This window comes from Pyxicephalus adspersus, chromosome 6 (genome assembly GCF_032062135.1).
Source record: "Pyxicephalus adspersus chromosome 6, UCB_Pads_2.0, whole genome shotgun sequence".
NCBI classification, from domain to species: Eukaryota; Metazoa; Chordata; class Amphibia; order Anura; family Pyxicephalidae; genus Pyxicephalus; species Pyxicephalus adspersus.
In genome coordinates, this window is record NC_092863.1 from 54273930 (window position 1) to 54293740 (window position 19811).

The 19811-nt window shown below is 37.2% G+C and overlaps 1 protein-coding gene across 17 annotated transcripts in view; it reads right to left on the reverse strand.

Moving 5' to 3' along the window:
• PITPNM2 (phosphatidylinositol transfer protein membrane associated 2) overlaps nucleotides 1–19811 on the reverse strand; it is a 160435-nt gene that overhangs the window by 109505 nt on the left and 31119 nt on the right. For 14 of the 17 annotated variants that reach the window (XM_072415805.1, XM_072415810.1, XM_072415807.1 and 11 more), the window contains exon 2: nucleotides 3200–3256. The exons of 2 other annotated variants lie outside the window; for them this stretch is intronic. The gene's annotated coding sequence lies outside the window, so the exon portion shown is untranslated. Of the gene's footprint in view, nucleotides 1–3199; nucleotides 3257–4117; nucleotides 4249–19811 lie in introns of all 17 variants that reach the window. One more of the 17 variants, XM_072415801.1, reaches the window with a different exon arrangement.

Genomic DNA, 19811 nt, shown 5'->3' on the forward strand with positions numbered 1-19811 from the left:
AGCTATTTCAATGAAGGGGAAGTTCCAGCCCCGCATTGGCAGCGTCTGGCATTTCCAGAAGCCCCCCTCAGCTGTACTTTTCCTTGCTACTTCAAGGCATGGACTTGAATGGTTGGATTTTCATAGAAGAATATTGTTATTATTATTGTTAGCCTGAGCAAAGGTGCAAAGGTTACCATTAAAATTTAACTCAGAAGGCTAAAAATGGAGAAATAAATTTCTTATGCCTCTATCTATTATAGGCTTGTTCCAGATTGAATGTGAAGCAAAACCTTTTTGTTTCCATAAGAAATGGTATTATATCTAATGAGATGGAAAAATTGGTATCAAGGCAGCTAGAAGTATTTACACTACATTTATATACCTACTGAACATATGACGTTTTATAACTGCATGCAATTAGGTTTCCCAAACTTATCACAACTGAAAAATGTTAGGGTATTACAGTCCAGTAATGGACAAGGTAGGCTCTCCCACTACATAATTGTCAGTGTATCTATATAGATTATAAAATGAAAAGGAAGACCTGAAGGTCTTTTAAAATATAATAAAGTATTTATATAATACATAGATTGTAAGCTTTTCGTGGCAGGGTCCTCTCCTCCTCCTGTGTCACTGTCATTTGCAACCTCTATTTAATGTACAGCGCTGCATATTATAACTCCTGTTTAGTAATATTATTACTAATAAAATAATAAAAATACATTTTATATAAAACTGTTGGCTACAGCTAATAAGCCATTGTTGGCCATAACTAAATGAAACCATGGACTTTCACCTAATATTTTTTGATTAGTACCCCTTTAAGAAATTGTACATACTAGTGCCAGGTACCAAGCAGAGCTGGTGCTCATTTTTTCCAGTGCCAGGACAACTGTTAACCATTGACTAGAACAGATGTTGCAGCATCACCGACTATCAGATGCTACAGGCACCATTCCTCCCAGTCTAAAGGAAAAGCATTTCACTAGCTGCTCCCATACAGTCATGTACAAGGTTTCTGTTATACTAAATAGGCCACCACCCCATAAGTCCTAAACCTATGGGCTATTCTCTTTATAAATATTTTCATATTATATGGTCAGATTAGTTAGCTTCTTTGGAGAAATCATTGCCCTGTACTCTATACATCTAAACCAATAAAATAAATATCTGTAAAGGTTCTCATTTACCCTGGTCACTGTATATCTATTAGTAGTTCATTATATTCTGAACACATTCTTGCATTGCTGAAGATGTTTCACAGCTTTCTAAACTGCTTCATCAGTTCATAATCAGGATAAGCCCAGCTGCATGTTACTACTACTAGATACAGTAAAACCAAAACTGAACATTATGTACATGGTCTCCAATGCAGAATGTGATAAACAGTATAGCCTGCCTTGTTACTCATGCTTCCATCATGCTCACATCTGTAAAATGGTAGGTATAAGCATTGTACACAATGCTTCCCCCCGTGACTACCACGGATCTCACAGTATAGGTAAAAAGCAATTTGTATAAAAGTAGCTTTTCTAGGAGCAAAATTAAAATTGGTAAGGACTTATGTCTCACAATCAAATCTTGTGCTTTTCCCAATTGTCCTCCCTCCCCTTTGCCCTTATTATTTTACCTTTATTTAATTTTTATATTTATTTACATTTTTCTCCATTCTCTAATCTACAATGTAATGTTACACATATATATGCACTCAATGGCCCCCATCTTTGTTCAGCAACACAAAACAAATGTGTACACTTGCAGATGAGCACTTGCTTTCCCTTTTTCCCATCCTTTCCCTTTTCAATTTCTCACCTCAATTCTACATGCACATCATTCATATTTCATGTAAAAAAGTATTAGTATTATTCGTGATGATGCCAGGCTGGTTTCAGATGTTTGGTTAAATCCTCCAAAGGCCACAGGAAGTACAGATTTTCTGTTTATAATCTCAATAATGCAAACCTCATAAACTTAAAAGACATTCAATATTTATTCTGTATATGTTGCTTCTCCTGTCTGGTTTCACCTTTGCACATTTACACTTTTGCTTTTCACAGCTTACTTTCTAATATGATAAAAGGCTTTTTCTCCAAGTCATGCAAATTAATTAACGTAACAACTTGATTAATTAGTCTCATAAAGTGTTTGTAGTTTTGCTGACGGATGTCTATTCCCCATTTTAGGCACGGCTCACTGCTTTCAATAATAAGGTAGTACATATCTTTAACTAAAAAAAGCATGGTTTTACTCAAAGGAAGAAAGACGCTGTATCTCAGCCCAAGAGAAGCCTTGGCTGAGGCTGAATTACAAGTCTTTCTTACATTGGGAATAGGGGGATCATTCTCTGAGTACCAAGATTAAGGACTGGATTTCAGTAAAAAAATAAATACAGAAAGTCACATTTGGAAATAACTTCAGACAACAAGTAAAGCACAAAAAGTGCCTCAAGCTCCAGAAAAAAATACAATTTCCTGGTTTGGATTGAGTGAGGAAAGATAGTACCTCCGAAAGATAGTACCAGGCATACCTTTCCTGATCAGTCCTTGTCAGGTACAAGTCTTAGTTTTTGTTTTTTTATATATATATCTTTATACCAGGGTTAAATCAATGGTAACAGCTCTGTCCATCATAAAGCTGTCAAATGTTAGAGATTTTATTGACTGCCCAGGCTGTGACATTCAAAATCTAAAAAATGGGACATGGTCAGTGCTTTGATTGGGCAAGGCTTAACTTTAACTTGGAATGAAGTCAAAGAACAGTCATTGTACAGCTTGGGCCTAAAATTTATGAGATGGACTTTCCCTCAGTTTTATAATCCTACATTATTTTAAACTTTCATATTGTTTAGGTAAACTTGAAGCTAAATCACAGGTTCACTTTACTTTTTGGACACTTTTAGATAGTCCTATCCAGTGCTGAAAGCAATAAGTCAGGCACTGTGAACTCCTTCTCCTGGGAATAGATCATTTGCAGCCCCTTTAATGACAAACTAAACAGGGGGATTACAAAATGCAGGGTCAAAGTAATTAAGAAACAAGTGGAGGGAGAAGGAGACTTAGGAGCTGAACTTTAACATGTGTAGCAGGAAGGTTATGACAACAGGAGACAGAATAGTAGGAAAAAAAAACTGGTCATGACTACCACAACTTAAAACACAGTACAATTCTTTTACTACCACCCCACTTCTAAAATAATATCATTTTCCCAGAGCACATACGTTTTGCATTACGGAGAGCTGGTAGGCTTTTTTAGAAGGACACTCCAGATACAGTCACTGCAAAAAAAAAAAAAAAAAAAAAGCTTATACTTCAGAATTGTAGGCAACGTGAAATATTAAACACACATAATCTGAACACAATGTCAAAAAGATTAATGTTTTTTCATATACAGACAAAATGCTGCTTAAAAATTGGTAAAGCTCTGTACTCAGTGCAAACTGCCAGCTCCAACTGTTTACAGCAAACAGATAGTCAGAATGACACTGCTTACAACATACCAGTGGAATTCTTTAATGCGTTCATGTTCTTAGAGACACTGGTAATAATAAAAAAAACACAATACATTTCATATATATAGGGCAATGATAATCCTAAATATTCACCATATAGATTTTACATGCAATACAGCTGTCTGGGTAACCATGAAAGCATCTCCTACAAAGCGGTGAATGTTGGCTCAAAAGAGGGAAAGTGAAAAACAATCTTGAACCATGGTGAATGTCGTATCTAGTAGTATTTTCCTACCTCTAATGTCTATCGCCTACAACAGTGCATGAGAGAGGGTAATTAAGAAGCTATGCTTAAAGCCTAATTCCAGCTTTACCTACACACAGATGTAAAGGCTTTTCTTCTATACAGAAATTACTCACTCTGATTTCACTAAACACTGTGAGCTTCTACCTGGAGTGGTCTGCATACATATGCAGCCTACCTAAAAATGCTCACACCTCCAGGCTGAGAACCATCCAATAAAGCATTTGGATATTTAAATAAATCCTCCCATAAGTCAGCCTGCTGGCCCCTCCTTCCAGCCACAATATGCCTGCATTGCACAAAGAAGTACAGAGAAATAATGAGGACATCATTGGCTATAAAATAAAGAGTGTAATTAAAAACTGAAAAAATGTCAATATTACCTTGACAGGGGAATAGAAGCAGGCAAGGCAAAATATAGGTAGAAGAAACATCAGCCTTAAAGAATCATCTTCCAGAAATATTCTACAATGCGTAACAGCATGCTGCCAGTGAAATGAGCAAGCGGTGTTATCTATAATAACAGAAATTTGCATGACATGGTTGTATATTTGTGAGAGTGGCTTAACACTTATGCAAAATGTGTGAGACTTGACGGATTTAAGAGGTGAAAATGTAAATAAGCAGACAATTAAAGAAAAAATCCCCAGCTGTTTACATGCCAACAAAGAAATCATAAGCTTCAGCAAAATATTTTTCAAGTCAAATCTTTTTATCAAGAAACAATTCATATGTAAAGAACGTGTTCAAAGTTGGAACAACTACAGTTCCTGCAATGCAACATTGCTACTTTAGAACAACCCTTGTATTTATATGGTACCCCTTACAGACCATTTATTTCTGATAGTACATTTTTCCTTAAACTGCTTGTATTATGAGAGCTTTTCTAATTAATGCTGAAGTTTAATCTGCTTCTATGTTGATTCCATTGTTCCTCATTATCATGCTAATTAAATTGCTAAATAAAACCTGTTTTTATTACATACCTTACTTCAGTTCCAATTACGTTACTGCTAAAGCTCTGTGCTTTTGTATGAAATGCTGGCATATCTGGTGGGAAGGGCCAGCAGGGGTTGTACATAGCTTTCTGAAAACAGGAAGCTGTGGTTTTAACCATATTGAATGTTGAACTTCCATGAATGAAAGAACTGAAATCCAATATACAATAACTGGGCCAAGGCTGAATGCTAGAAAGGCTAGACAGTGTTCTCCCCGGCCCTTTTTAGCCAGGCACGCCACCCAGCACTTTTTGATAACCACAGGCTGTTTTTGGGTGGTTACTTACTAATAAATACTATAATTTCTTCCCATCCAGTTTAAAAAAAAATCTGGGTTGAACACTGTTAGAATATGCTGTATGCCCTCCATACTGGAAATAAGGTGGGTCAATCTGACTTGTTGCAATTGTAAAGCACACTATGAAACGTTTACAAGTTCAGCTTAAAATCAAGAAACATGAACACAAAAAAAAAGAAAAGAACAATAAAGTACAATGTAGTACATGGTCAAAAAAAAGTATAGTATGTAATAGAATAAAAAAAGAATAAAAAAAATATAGATAGGGAGTGGGTGCTGGCAAACAATGCTGAAACCACTAAGCATTTTGAAACATTTGACCTAAAGATATTATTGTACATAAAGGTATGAAGAACAACAAATGTCCAACAATAATTTAGCTACTTAACAAAAAGCAAAAGCTTGAGCAAATAGCTAAATACTCAAATGTTTACTAAACTCCTCAAGTGCTGTTTTCAGCAAGATACAATATGTATAAATGCTTGTATGAAACAATACAAACCAATGTCACAAAGTATTTCATGAGGGTATTCTTAATTCCTATGACAATGTAAAATGAACGGTAGTTACTACTGTACAAAAATTATGCGTAGTGAACAGTAACCCAGATCAATCAATCTGATTTCAGGTTCCTGGCTGTCCTGCACATTATTATTTGGGATATTGGATAGACCTAATGCACTTATGGGGATAGACTGTAAAAGAGCTCCTAAACTGGTCCTTAGGCCTCTGCTGGTAGCACAGAAGGCTTGAGTCTGCCGCATCAGAGCAATGAAGCACATTCAATACATATAATGAATCAAGAAGCACATTTAATTCAAACATTCAGTGCAATGCTTCAGACAAAATGACTGACAAATAACACATATGAAGAAATTGTTCACAACAGAAGGGGAAGAGTTAATGTTTTGAAGTAAACCAGCTAGCATAGTGAAGACAGGCAATATGACAAATAAATACATTTTTGCACAGGTCTCCACCTATTCCACTGAAATTTAATTTACTGCCCTGAAGGAAAATGGAAGGCTGCTAATTTAAAAACAAGTACACCTAACATGAGGTTTGCAATGCATTACTTTGTGTTTGCTGAGCTAATGCACCACATGGAATGCACCCGATCCTTCACTGCAGGCTTCATTGTCATCCTTGACTGTCTTGCTCAGCAGGCGTGAGGAGCATAATGAACCATGCATGCCACTGAGGATGCAGAAGCCATGCTCAAAATAGACAGAGAAGGGAGGGAAAAAAGCAAGGAAGGGAAAAAAACGGATTCATTTCTCTCATCTCATGAAAGAGCAAAGAAGTAAGTTGCCATGGAGAAAAGAGATGAGGCTGAAGAAGTTGCAGGGATATGGGAGAGATACTTCTGTACCCGTGATGTAAGGCTTGTAGACACAGTGACTAATAGTAGATGGGCATGGAACGCTGCTTTTTAACTGCTTGGCTGAACACAAGTGGCCATCAAAGCATTGTACCAGAGGGAACACCTTTCCCTGCACTGCACAATGGGAGGAAACATGCAAACAAAAAAAAACAAAAAAAGATATCTAAATATATTTATGATTCCCAGCATGCACTGGCAGATAGTATGGTGTAGTAGCCCATCTGCTAGCTTTGTGTGGGTAGTTCTGCACCAACTTTGACTAAAAAGTGTCCATGCAAATACAATCAATTTGATCGGTTCTCTTTTTAATAAAGCATTACTTCTGCTGTGCACTGCAGCTTTGTTTTTTAGGGGTTGCATTTCATAAAAATAATAAAAATAATTCATTTTCACATGAAAAGCTTTTAGTGCATTATTATACACATACATACAACCAGATCTTTTACATGTATGACTATTCCATACAGGTATGGATTCCACTATGACTACTCCACGATACCTTTAACTACAGCTCACCTACCAAACGGCAGTCAGTCATTAGTATATAAATATAGAAAGGTGGCGCAAATCCCTTTACAGGAAATGGGTGTGGAGGTAGAGCTGAATAGATTAAGACTTTACCTTATCGTGTATTTACATAGGAAGGTACATTTACAAGGCAACTACTCAAAGAGATCATGTGGATTTGTGCAAATCATAAACATTAACTCTGGAAATGAACTTAATAAATTCAAAACCTCATTGTGTAGTTGTGATTGTCTGTAATTGTGCAGCTACATGACTTCTTGTGCCTCTTAGTTGACCACCACCTACTTCCTGGGACTACAAGGCCTCCTCATGTACAAACATGGTTTCCACTGTAATACAGGGGTGCTGGAAATGTCAGTCTACTTTGGGTGTCACACACTCACACTTGATTGACCCCAACACCATAGCCGAATTTACAGATTACAGGCAATACAGGTAGAGATCTTAAGTTGTCTAGTTGTCTGTACAGGTATACTGTCCACCATTTTGCTTCAATACTTGCCAACCTGATTACTAATAGAATTTGCTTCGATTTGGTTGAGCTTAAAGATATTGGGGCTGATTTTTAAAAGCTCTCCAAGGCTGGGGAGGATACACTTTAATCAGTATAGTTGGAAGAACCAGCAAACCTAGAATGGAATAGTAAATGACCATTTCAGGTTTGGTGGCTCACCCAGCTTCACTGATGAAAATGTATCCTCTCCAGCCTTGGAGAGCTTTAATAAATCGGGCCCATTGGCTCTGCAGACCACAACTTTTACCTTGTTTATAGGTGTGAATAAAATTTGCCTAAAGCTAGCATTCTTCACAGCCCCTTTAATCCAAGCGCACCACCCGGCACTTTTCAGTTACCGGACCAGGTGTTTTTGGGGTGGTTACTGAATGTTGGGTCACAATACAGAGGCCACCACCTACCTACAGCTTCTTTCTACCCTTCTTAAAAAAATTCTAGAGAAAATACTGAGCTACAACAAACATCAAGAGGGAAAAGCATAACTGTGGTCAAATAAAACTTGAATACCAGTCTAGAACATGAAGGAAGAATCTTCAGTTGAAATATCATATATCTTGTTAAAAATCAACTTTACAGTAAACATCTTTACCACATAATATGTTTTATTATGTGTTATTGAGGTATAAGGTCAGACTTTGGCTAGTGCTGTACTAACTTCTGTTCAAAGCTTTGCTTTATACAAGTAAACCGTTCCATTCACTACCCTATAAACTTGGCACACATTATAAACTGTTGAGTTCAAACCAATCTTCAGCCACAATGTATTTTGTTCTATATAAAGCAGAAAAGGCACTAAAACATCTGTCGTGGTTTGTTTCCATCTCTGTACATATTGGGGGGAGTTTCCCTGACTTTTTTGTCATGACAGGAAGTGATGTCAATCTCATCAATTGAAACATATAAAAAGTCAAAAACACAATTTAGTACAGTAGGGAAGGGTTAGAATTCCTGATTTTTTTTGTCATCAGTGTTTTACTGTCCTAGTGGCAAACACAAACTGTGCTACTTGCACAGGGAATCATTGAAACAGAAAGTGAGGAAAACAAAATCTTCCTTATGTAATTACACACAAGTAAAAACCTGACAAGAAAACTTCCAATCGCTAGCCAAAACAAAAATGATGGTAAGAGTAGGGCTACGTAGACATTATGTACGTACACATTATGTGCAATAAATGTTGTTAGAAAGGATCTTTCAGGATTCACGACTGCAAGATGCATGAACGAGCGCTAAACACACAGCACTGTTCCGCTCTATGAAGAGGGGAGGGGTAGAAAGACGGAGCGGCACCCTGCTGTGCTCTCTCCCCTTCACTTGCATTACGATCGTTCGTCTGTGGATCCGCCAGGACGGTCGTTTGGGCGACAAACGATGAGCACTGTACACACATACGTTTCTCTCTTGAGCCGATTAACGTACGAGAACCATTGCAGGTGTGTACGTAGCCTTAGACTTTAAAGGGACCTTTTCCAGTTTTATCATTTCCTTTTTAGTTTAAAATAGATTAACTCTTTCTTATGTGCTGCCTTTATTTGCCTATTTCTAAATAATATTAAATATACGGTGCACGACATCCAAAGCTTCACAAAAGGACGATTTTTCATACAGAAGTGTGAAAGGCCTTCTTATTTTTCATCTAAAGTAGTTTTAATATTACAAATTAAGTTTAAAATCTTTCTGAATTATGACAACATTTAGGAAGGTAACATTTTTGACTACCCTTATGTACCCTGGTTACACCCTGTCCTACACTGATAAGTGTGCCGTGGACATGGTTTATGCCTACAGATATATATGGACAGATCAAATGGGGTCTATATATAAAGCAGTGAATCTGACATATACTAAAACATTCCCTGGTGGAAAATCTTCCAGGTCCATGTGTTCTAATGGCAGTAATTGATTATCTACCAGGGTATATTTCAGTGAATGTCAACCTCCATGCTTTAATAATAGACCCGAATGTGACAGATGGACATCATTCCTTGGCAGCTGTAGCTGTCTTCACATTTGATGGAAATGCTTCTGTAGTTCTCTTTTCTATCCATTGACTTCACTAGTCTCCAATCTTGTGTTCCTACGCAGCTAAGCTGATTACATGCAGCTCTGTGATATTTATATTGCAGCTGGTGATTTCAAGCAATTACTGTACCTCGAGTCCTAATGGCCAGGCTGTGACAAAAGTGGAGATATAGATACAGGGCACACCCCTTACAATTATTCCTCTCCACTATGTGGGTTTTATTTCAGTCTCTTTTCCAGTCCTTCAGTTGCACAGTTGTGTGCTCTAAATACATAGCATCTGTTGGAAAGAGACAGACAAGAATTTGCCCTCTCATGCAAGGTTCCTATACCAAAATGAGAAACACTGTTCTGGATCATTTTTTTTTTTTTTAACTATATAACGGATAAAAAATTTACCCAAATTCCATGGTATGTTCTGTGGCATCTTTTGACAAGATAATAGAGAAAATCCTGACAAAAAGTGGAAGGAAGTTGTGACCAAGCCTTAACTAATATTATTATAATCCAGTATTTATATAGTGCCGACATATTATGTAGTGCTTAAAGTCCATAGTCATATCACCAACTGTCCCCAAAGGGGTCTCTCAAACATAATGATGAGCACACTGTCTATAACAAACAGATATTGATATTGTTTTTATGACATTTTCCTTATCTAATATTGATTTTTGTCAGATTTCAAAATTTTAGCCATTCAGTGTCTACTGACTAGTTGTAGGGCTATGTCTGTCATGGAGCTGAATGACATTAAGATGTATAGGGCTGAAATGACTACACAAAATTAAATGACTACAGAACAAGTATTGGCAGTAATACCAGACCATGTTCATGTGTTGAGAAGATGGCATATCCAGACAATCCTAGCTCAAACATGTACTGAGCTCATTGAAAGTTACAAATGTTGGGCCACCCTAGCACCACATACCCTAGATAACCAGGACTGCACAGTTATATTTCACAACTAGAACCACACAGACAGCTCTACAGTTACATAACAGCAAATTACTTAATAACGAGTAACTTTTCATTAGAAACTCATTTTTCAAAGCATTAAAATCCACCTGAAGCAAGGAATAGAACTTTTAGCAGTTGTGAAGCGCAGGTAGAATAGGGTGTCTGCTTGTACCTTGCCAATGTCCCCCTTTGCGCAGTCCCATGAAAATAATGGTACCCCAGGGTATATTCTGCACCAGAAAACTCCCCACTGTCTTCCATAAGGGCACCATGGTCACAGTGTATATATAGCCTAATGAAAAGGTCTTTTTAAAATTCAGTATCTGCGTTGTTTTACATATAATGCAGTCACATACTGATGAACCTGGTAAAGTAGGTGTAACTATTTTATTGGTATATTTACACGGCTTTTATATGCAGAAAAGACATGCAAAATCTCTTTTTCCACCCTCCTTAGGTGTTTTACCACTGTAAATCAAAGAACCAAGGTGGACCTCGAACAGCTGACGGTGAACATATATGGTGGTTTCAGGGGATGTAGCATGACAAGATCCTAGACCTGTAATAGCAGGAAAGTGCAAAAAATAAAGTAGGTGTGGGGCATTAAGCTGCGTACACACCTGCAATTTTTCTCGTTGGAAAGGATCTTTCACGATCCTTTCCAACGAGAAAAGACTGCACGATGCATGAACGATGCTGTACATACAGCACCGTTCATGCTCTATGGAGAGGGGAGGGGGAGAGCGACGGAGCGGCACCCTGCTGCGCGCTCTCCCCTTCCCTTTCATTACGATCGGTCGTCGTCCATCGTCCATGGATCCGCCAGGACGGTCGTCGGACGATGGACGACGACCGACTGTACACACGGCAGATTTTCGCCCGATAATTGGCCGATACCGATTATCGGGCGAGAAAAATTTGCCGTGTGTACGCAGCTTTACACTGCACAAAAACGATTTTGCTACTGGGAATAACATGTGGTTTACATGCAATCAAGTGTGCTGATTCCAAATCTGAACTCAGATTTGCCTATCACATACAGATTTTAAGTTTTAGCCGTGCTATAGCTGTTCAAATGGTCGGTAATTGGGTAATGTATTTTTCAATAGGAAAATTATAACAGTTTCAGCTACCACCATGCCTGCTGCTTCCTCAGCTGAATCACGTCCCCTGGTGGCATGCACGTTCCAGCAGCGGCTGGGCAAGTTAGTGAGCTGACCTCAGAAATAGGTATATAAGGTAAGGTGAAATGGAAGCCAATGAAGAGAGCTACAAAGGGAGGCAGCAGAAGAGGAGCAGTGGGAAGGATGGATGAGTGTGGCTGCAGCATTCATAATTAATTGTAGAGGCGAGAGTCGGGTTAGTGGAATACCAGATAGGAGGAGGTTCAGTAGTCCAGATGAGAGATTATTAGAGCGTGTTCAAGGAGTTTTGTGGTCTCTGGGGACAAGTATCTGAAGGACAAGTTTGAAAAAGTTATAACAGATGCTAAACTGAAAGCAGGCATTTTTGTTGATCCCCAAATCCACAATTTGATGCGTGATGCCACATTCAGAGACAAACTCAACCCACTTGAACTTGTTGCTTGGGATTCATTTGTGCTAGTTGCACAAAACTTTCTGGGCAACCAGCGAGATGAAAACCAAGCTGAACTCATGAACAACATGCTAACAGTATACCATCAACTTTGCTGCCGAATGTCACTAAAATTAATTTCTTACATTCCCATCTGGATTTCTTCCCACAAAATTTGGGTAATGTGAGTGATGAACAAGGGGAGAGGTTCCACCAGGACATTTGTTATAGAAACAAGATATCAAGGCCGATGCAACCCCAACATGATGGGAGACTACTGCTGGTTTCTGCAACCAGAGACAGCGGAGAGCCACAAATGCAAGAGCAAGTGCCTGAAACACTTCTCAAGTGTACATGTGTGTTGAACAAGGACTCGGGTGAATTATGTGTAACTGTATATGTTGTTGCAACATAAAACTATGTTCTTGTAATGTCATGGAACTATGAGACAAAAGTTAGTTATGTATAGCGATTACATATTAACTGCGAAACGAGAGAATGTAGCTAATCGCGCCTATACACAATAGACGTCCTAGGCAAAACCAGACCAAGTAGCAGACAATATTCATTTTTTTGTGATGCAGTGTTATTAGCAAGCATGTTGTGACAAAAGCTCATCCACACCAATCACTTTATTGCTGATTTAAATATTTAAAACTGTTTATAAAATGTTTAAGGATTATTTTATTTACCGCAAAAGACCTTAGCAAAGGGATTTGGCGCTTTATCTTGTGCCTACATTAGTGATATGTAATCAGATTTATGCATACACCCTTCATTTTAAAGGATAAGCCATAGAAGAGCATAAAACAATTAAATACTGAAAGTGGTACAAAATAAAGCTATATATATATATATATATATATATATATATATATATATATATATAATATGTGAATATTACGTCAAACATTTTATTCTGCAAAAAAAGTGCGCTATATTATATAGATTATATTCAGTAAACAGAGTCATTTCTGCAACAGATATCATCAGATCTCCCCTGAAGCTGCTGTAGAATCTCTTAGCACAGATTCCAACACTGTAAGTTTAAAACATTTCCAGTCATCTACAATGACTTGACTGGATTCTACTTTTCTAATGGTAATGCCAACTCCTCTACACAAGTTACAATATCAAAGCAAACATATGATAAACACATGCAATGTAAAACACTCTTTCCTGAAAGTAATCTAAAAACATGCTTTCTTTTAACACCTGAATACACAAGGACAACACTGCTCTTATCAGCAGAGACCTCAAATAATCAGATCACAGCAACTCAAAAAAATGTGTTTGAATTTCTAGTACAGTGTGGAAGACAAAATCAGAATCTAATTACAATAGGGCAAAAGACCTGGTGTCAGTCCTATTATAAAATGGACATTATACATGAACATCTTCAGAAAATACTACAGATTTCAGAAGTAAAGCAAGAAGTACAAAGTGACTTTTAGTAAAATATGCAGGTGCTCAGTATGGAAAGATTTAATGAGCAAGGCTGAAACTTACAACAGATGACAGAAAAGTGAAACATGAATGGTAATAGACAGCTGTTAGTTTGATGTGTGTGTGTGTGTGTGTGTGTGTATATATATATATATATATATATATATATATACACACACACACACACACACACACACACACATACACAATCATTTATATATATATATATGGCTTCCAATAGTACAATGCATTTCATATCAGCTCACATGCATCTGCTGTTTTAACCACTGGCATCCAGAACAGTATATATAGAAGAAAAAAAATATATAAACATTGACAATAACTCTGCAAGGTCACTTTTGAGTTGTGCATACTGTCTGACAGGTCTCCCCAACCCAACTTAAAAGTGATCAAACGATGACTATTAGATATGCCATTTCAATACTCTGTTATGCTAACAATAAAAGTAGCAAAGCCGCAAGTCCAAAGAAAATAAATAATTATGCTTTCAGCACAAATAATTTTATGTCAGTAATTAGTTTGTACCTTAATTATTTCTCTACCTTAATTCCACCAAAAATTGAAAGAATCTATTGATCAGAATCGAGTGCTTGTCATGGGAAGATTATTATATCTTGTGTTGCCTCAGATCTGTGCAGAAGGAGGGGGGTGTGGGGATGATGAAATATTAATTTCAACTTTAAAAGCCTGGAACTCATCACCAGACATACCGCAGAATGAAAGATTAAATGTTACTGTACCAAATATACACCATTTTGCATGAAATTTGCAACGGTGACACATTTTAAGCACAGGCATATTTAAAACAGTCTATGGGCAAGCTAGACAAAGCTGAAACATTACCAGGAGAGAAAATCTAACCCAAACATAATACTGATTTTCTTAAAGCAGAATTTCAAGCACACATCTAAACAGACAGACAGTTAAAATACAAATATGGTTTTACCTGATCAAAGATTATTGGTTCTGTTTAGCCAGTCTTGTTAATTTTACACTCTATTGAAAGTCACAAGCAATAGAATTATTTCATGGTTCAGCTTTGAAGCTTCCTGTTCTCCCTGTTCTTATACAATCAACCAACAATTTAATATAATAGAAAGCTGCACAGTTTATTTAGAATTTTCAGGTGTCACTTTTCTGCTTATGCTGATTGGCAGAGGTGTCTGAATCACAAGAGGGGCTGAAGAGAACTACAAATCCTTTTGTAAGTGGAACAGCTAACACAAAAGTGTATTACTTTGTCTGTAACTTTCTGCTTCTATTTCTGCTTTTACTATGAATACAAAAAAAAACTGTTACAAAAGGCTGTGTAGATGATGCAAGAAGTTAGTTTTCACTCATAACCATGTGACATAAGATGGCAACACTGTTAAGACACTATTAAACTTGTCACTTCCTTCCTTCAGTGTGGTTCAGCAGATGCAAACACTTTTAAAGTTCATGAAACTATAGTACTAATTCTTTATTTCTTGTTTAGAAGGGATGATAGAACTAACCTTTAAAAATGAAGAATTGCAGAGAAAGGAAAGTCAGCAAATTAAACAAAATATAATAGGCTTGAAGGTTTGGAAGCTCTTGTAACAGGTTATGTCTCTTCATCAGGAACAACACAGAACTTAATGTAAAAGCAACCTAGCTAAGCCTGGACAGTTCTTATATTAAGGCACAATCTGTCAGAATAAATGCCACTGGACACTTCTGGGCTGAAGGCTCATGTTTGCTGGAGATGACAAGAAATTTTATTTGAGAAGTCTCTGCTATATCAGAAACTGATTCCTCACTCAGCTCATCAATTTTTACAAAATATATGTGTTCTATTTATCTTATAAATATTTAAAAACAGTCAAAATAACAAATAAAATTTATATAAGTTGTGGAAAGTTGTTTTATTTATTTTAATAATTTTCACACTTGTTATGCATTTAGGAGGAATTCCAACAAATACCATGCCCCTCAAACAATACATACACACATACAAGCATATATATATAGAATCCTGTTGGAAGCTACTTGCTGGCAAAATCTGTTCTACTTATTTTGGTGGAGTGATTACCTAATAATTCATAAATTAATTAGCAATATCAACATTTAGAATCAGAGGAAAATCAGTGAGAGTAATGCATCAAAAATGTGTTTTTGTAGAATATGAAATATTGTGATTATAAAGAGATAATTGCATTATTGTACTGGTGCATTTGGGGTTCTATGCCAATAATAAATGGCAACCAAGTGCACCAATGTCGTTTTTTTGGCCCCCTAAGGAATCCTAAATATGAATTGCAACTGGCTCGCTGCTGCATTGACATAGCTCCGCTACTACAATTCCTGCCATCACTCACGTCTATGGACCAGCGGCCTCTCTACCTATGTGTGGCCCCGCATTGGACTGTTTTCTTGACGCAGGGAATTGTAGTAGCGGTGCTATTTCAATTTCAAGTTTGGCCCACGACTTTGTCTAAGTTTTTACTTTTGGCCCACTGTGTATTTAAGTTTGATACCCCTGTCCTAGGGTAACACTGCTCAGCCTTTGCACTCTCTGGCTAAGTTAAACATGGAAAAACAGTTCAGCTACAGAACCAACAAAGCCAAACTAAAGGTACTAGGTACAGACGTGCAATAATTGTCGTTAGAAAACGAACGACCAACGATTATGCAATATGCACCAATAATGTACACACGCTAGATACAATCGTTTGAACGATGCAGGAAGTGACATGTAAAGGAGAAAGTGCACTGCAGAACCATCCACGATCACTGAACGACCGCACACACAACAGATAGTGAACGATCGTTGCGCAATCAGATCGGCCAGGACGGTCGTTCGTTTTCAGCGACAAACCACGGTCATTAGTCGTTCGTTTCGAACGAGAATTATTCCAAGTGTGTACGCAGCTTAAGGCTCTCCAGCAAATGCTGAACTCATATTTAGTATGTTTTCTACATAGAGGACCTCTTTCACAAGAGCTAGACAGCCACATATAGCCCAAGCCTGCTACAGAATTACAGAGTATACACCTAAGCACTGTGTCCATGACAGATAACTATGTCCTTAGATACTGCATTACACAGGTTTGAACATTAGTGTAATCAAATTGGGTGCATTAATTGATTGCATGACATTTGGGGTGGTTAATTGTTGCAGTCTCGGAGGTGGCTCTAATGTAATTATACAAGGCGTCTTTACGGCAAACTTGCTAGATAGAGAAGCTGCTTGCAGGACGCAGTCTGGGATCAATATACTAATTTACTAGGCTGGAATATGCTTCTAATCAGCTATTGCACTTCAGCAACCAGAGTCTCTCAATCAGCTGTCATTTGGCTTGCATGATTCACACTGACCTACAAGGCCAATGTAGATTTAATAATCCAGACTTACAGGCAGCAATCCTGTATGAAAAAAGAACAAAACTCCAGAAAACATCCCATAATTAGTGGGGGGTTTTTAACAGTGCAGTGAGAGGGAAAAAATGTACTTTGGTCTTCAGATATCTTTATCTTGTCAGATTTTCCAGGGCTTCTCAGCTAAAGAGCAGTAAAGGATGCAGCCAAACATGAAATGTCACTGCATCCTCAATGAAAGTGTCAGCCTTTCCTAAGCAGGAAGCCATAACCTATTTACTCAGCACCATGGGAATTATGACTGAGAAAAGTTGTCAGGGATCACTGCAGTAAGAATAAGGTCTACAAAATCCAAAACCTAACATCTCCTGTATCATTTGTTTTATTATGTAATTTTAAAGCTAAGAGTTATAAAGTTATAAAATTATACCAATTCTGCAGAACTGCAGTGGATGGAGGAGTAAGTAAAGCACAGAGATGCAGCCGTAGAAACACATCAACATAATTACAACCACTTGTTTCTGAAGTCCTATACAAATTAGCCAGTTTCATGATAAAGACAAGACGAGGACCAATTATGAGCATTTCACTGCTCAATCAGATGTCAGGAAAACTGCCCCTCGTCTAAAAAAACCAAAGAAAGAGAAAAAGAAATGCCAATTTCTTACTTGCTGTGGACATACATACTGAAAGACCACTGTGGGAAAACACACAGCTCTACATTAGTATAGGCAGGCACTGCTGAAAAACAGAAACTAGTGGAAACCTGATGTACTGAGCATTTCAGATAATTCTCAAGGTTTTATTTCTAAAACAGTATTATGTGATAGAAAAGCCAGTTGTGCTAAATAGAAAATGGATTAGAAATAAATCTTTTCCATTCTGGTGTTTATTTACAGCCACATAACACCAATGTCACATGAAGCATTACTGGTGATAAATAAGGCCAGCCTTTTTTACTATATTTGTATTGTTACTCTGCTAATGTTGTACAATCAGGGCAGCATTACACCTTTCTCACCTAGACCAGCTACTTCCCCTCAAACAAACATAATGCAATAACTGAATGAAATAATAGATTACACTTTGGTAACTAAATTGAAAAAAAAAAAACACTAAAAATAGTATGTCACTAAATTAACGATAAATAGTCCCAAAAAACCTTAAATGTTCATAGAATATATTTAAAAAAACTGGTCTTAGATAATTAAACAGGTAATGCAACTTTAACAAAAACATGTCAGCAGACACACAATCAGTAACATACTGATGCATTCAGACACTCTGATTAGAAACTTACATCAGCACTCTAATAACAAAGCCAGAAATGAGTGCACAGACACCAGTACAACCAGAAATGTGCTCAGATACATAATCAGTCCCATACTGACACAATCAAATGTATTCACAGATACAAAAAATACTATCGTACCAACACAAGCAGAAATGTGCGCAGACACACAACCTTTACTGTATTTAGACAACCAGGGACAATGACCGATACAACACATTTACAGAGACAATAACAGGCGTGTGCACAGACAGACACTATACAGTGCTGGCGCGACAAGAAACATGCAGATTCACAGTTGCGTAATGGTGCAGATACACCATCAATACTGTACTGACACAACCAGAAACAAAAATAGTACTGCACTGAAGTACACAAACATGTGTGCTGAAATACAATCAATAATATGATGATACAACCAAAAATGTGCCTAGAGACACAATAATAAAATAAATGCTCTGTAATTGTACAAAAGATACAATATTAGGCTAAACTAAAATCATTTTTAAGTTGTGTGCCATGTTGACGTCTAGGCCACCTAAACTGATACAGAGATACAATGGAGTCTCGTCCCCTCTGTAACTCACTGATGAACTAGTTGCCAGGTTGCGGGTGGGCACGGTCACATCTAGAGCAGGAAATGGCCTGTAAATGGACTGTAATTATTATGATCAGTAACTTCTCAACACAATATTATTTATAGTTTTACGGAAGGCTGAGAAATGACCCAGTAACTAAAAGCATCCTACCTTGAAGTATATCATAGGAATAATGTGTCATTTGTTGACTTGACAAATGTGTCAACTGAAAAACCTTATTTCTTCTCGTAGTCTTCAATATATTCCTTTTTAGTGGAATTATGCATAAAAAAGGACTTAATATCTAACATAATACTAAATAATAATTAGTCTAATGACAAAAAAACAGGTATGTTATATTAAATTCTTATTTTTAAAGTCTTTGTGCTATTGGACCAGGAGTCGCAAAACTCTAACACCATGCTGCTTTGTGCACAAATAACATTACAGATATGTACATCTCTATAGTTACATGTCAGTCCATTCAAAATCATTTATTAAAATGTCAACTTAGGAAAAAGAAACCATTTAATGTCTGATTTCCGAAAGGGGAGAAGTAACAGTACTGACCCAGGAAACTATATCTTATATATCTAAGATGAGATCTAGGTCTCAAGTCCTTCATCTCCTGAAGACAGCTCTGGTGCTTCTGACTAGTACAAAATGTGACACTCACTTTAAGTATATTTGTATATGGAACAAATTAGGTAGGTAATTAGTGACCACTTAACCTAATTTATACTCATTCTCTTGACAGAGACATAAAAGCAAACAGCATTCTTCTGGATAGAGCCAGCCCGCCAATTTTGGCCTGGTGGTGATAAATACGTTCAGATCCTAAATGATTGAGAATTGTCGCAGCACTCCATCCCAAGTGACCCTTAAGGTGAGAATTGGAATAATGAATCTGGCTAATCTTATATATTCTTTCACCATGGCTGGCTCAAGTGTTTTTCTTTTATAGAGTTTAAGAGTATTTACACCTACTGCCAGGCTAATCAATTTACTGACCCGTTCTCTCCCTGATATCGCTACAGGTTCACATTTTTCATCCACACAACACAATATCCCATAATTTCTCATTTGGAGTCATAGTCTACAAAATGGCAGTGAGGGCACAGACATT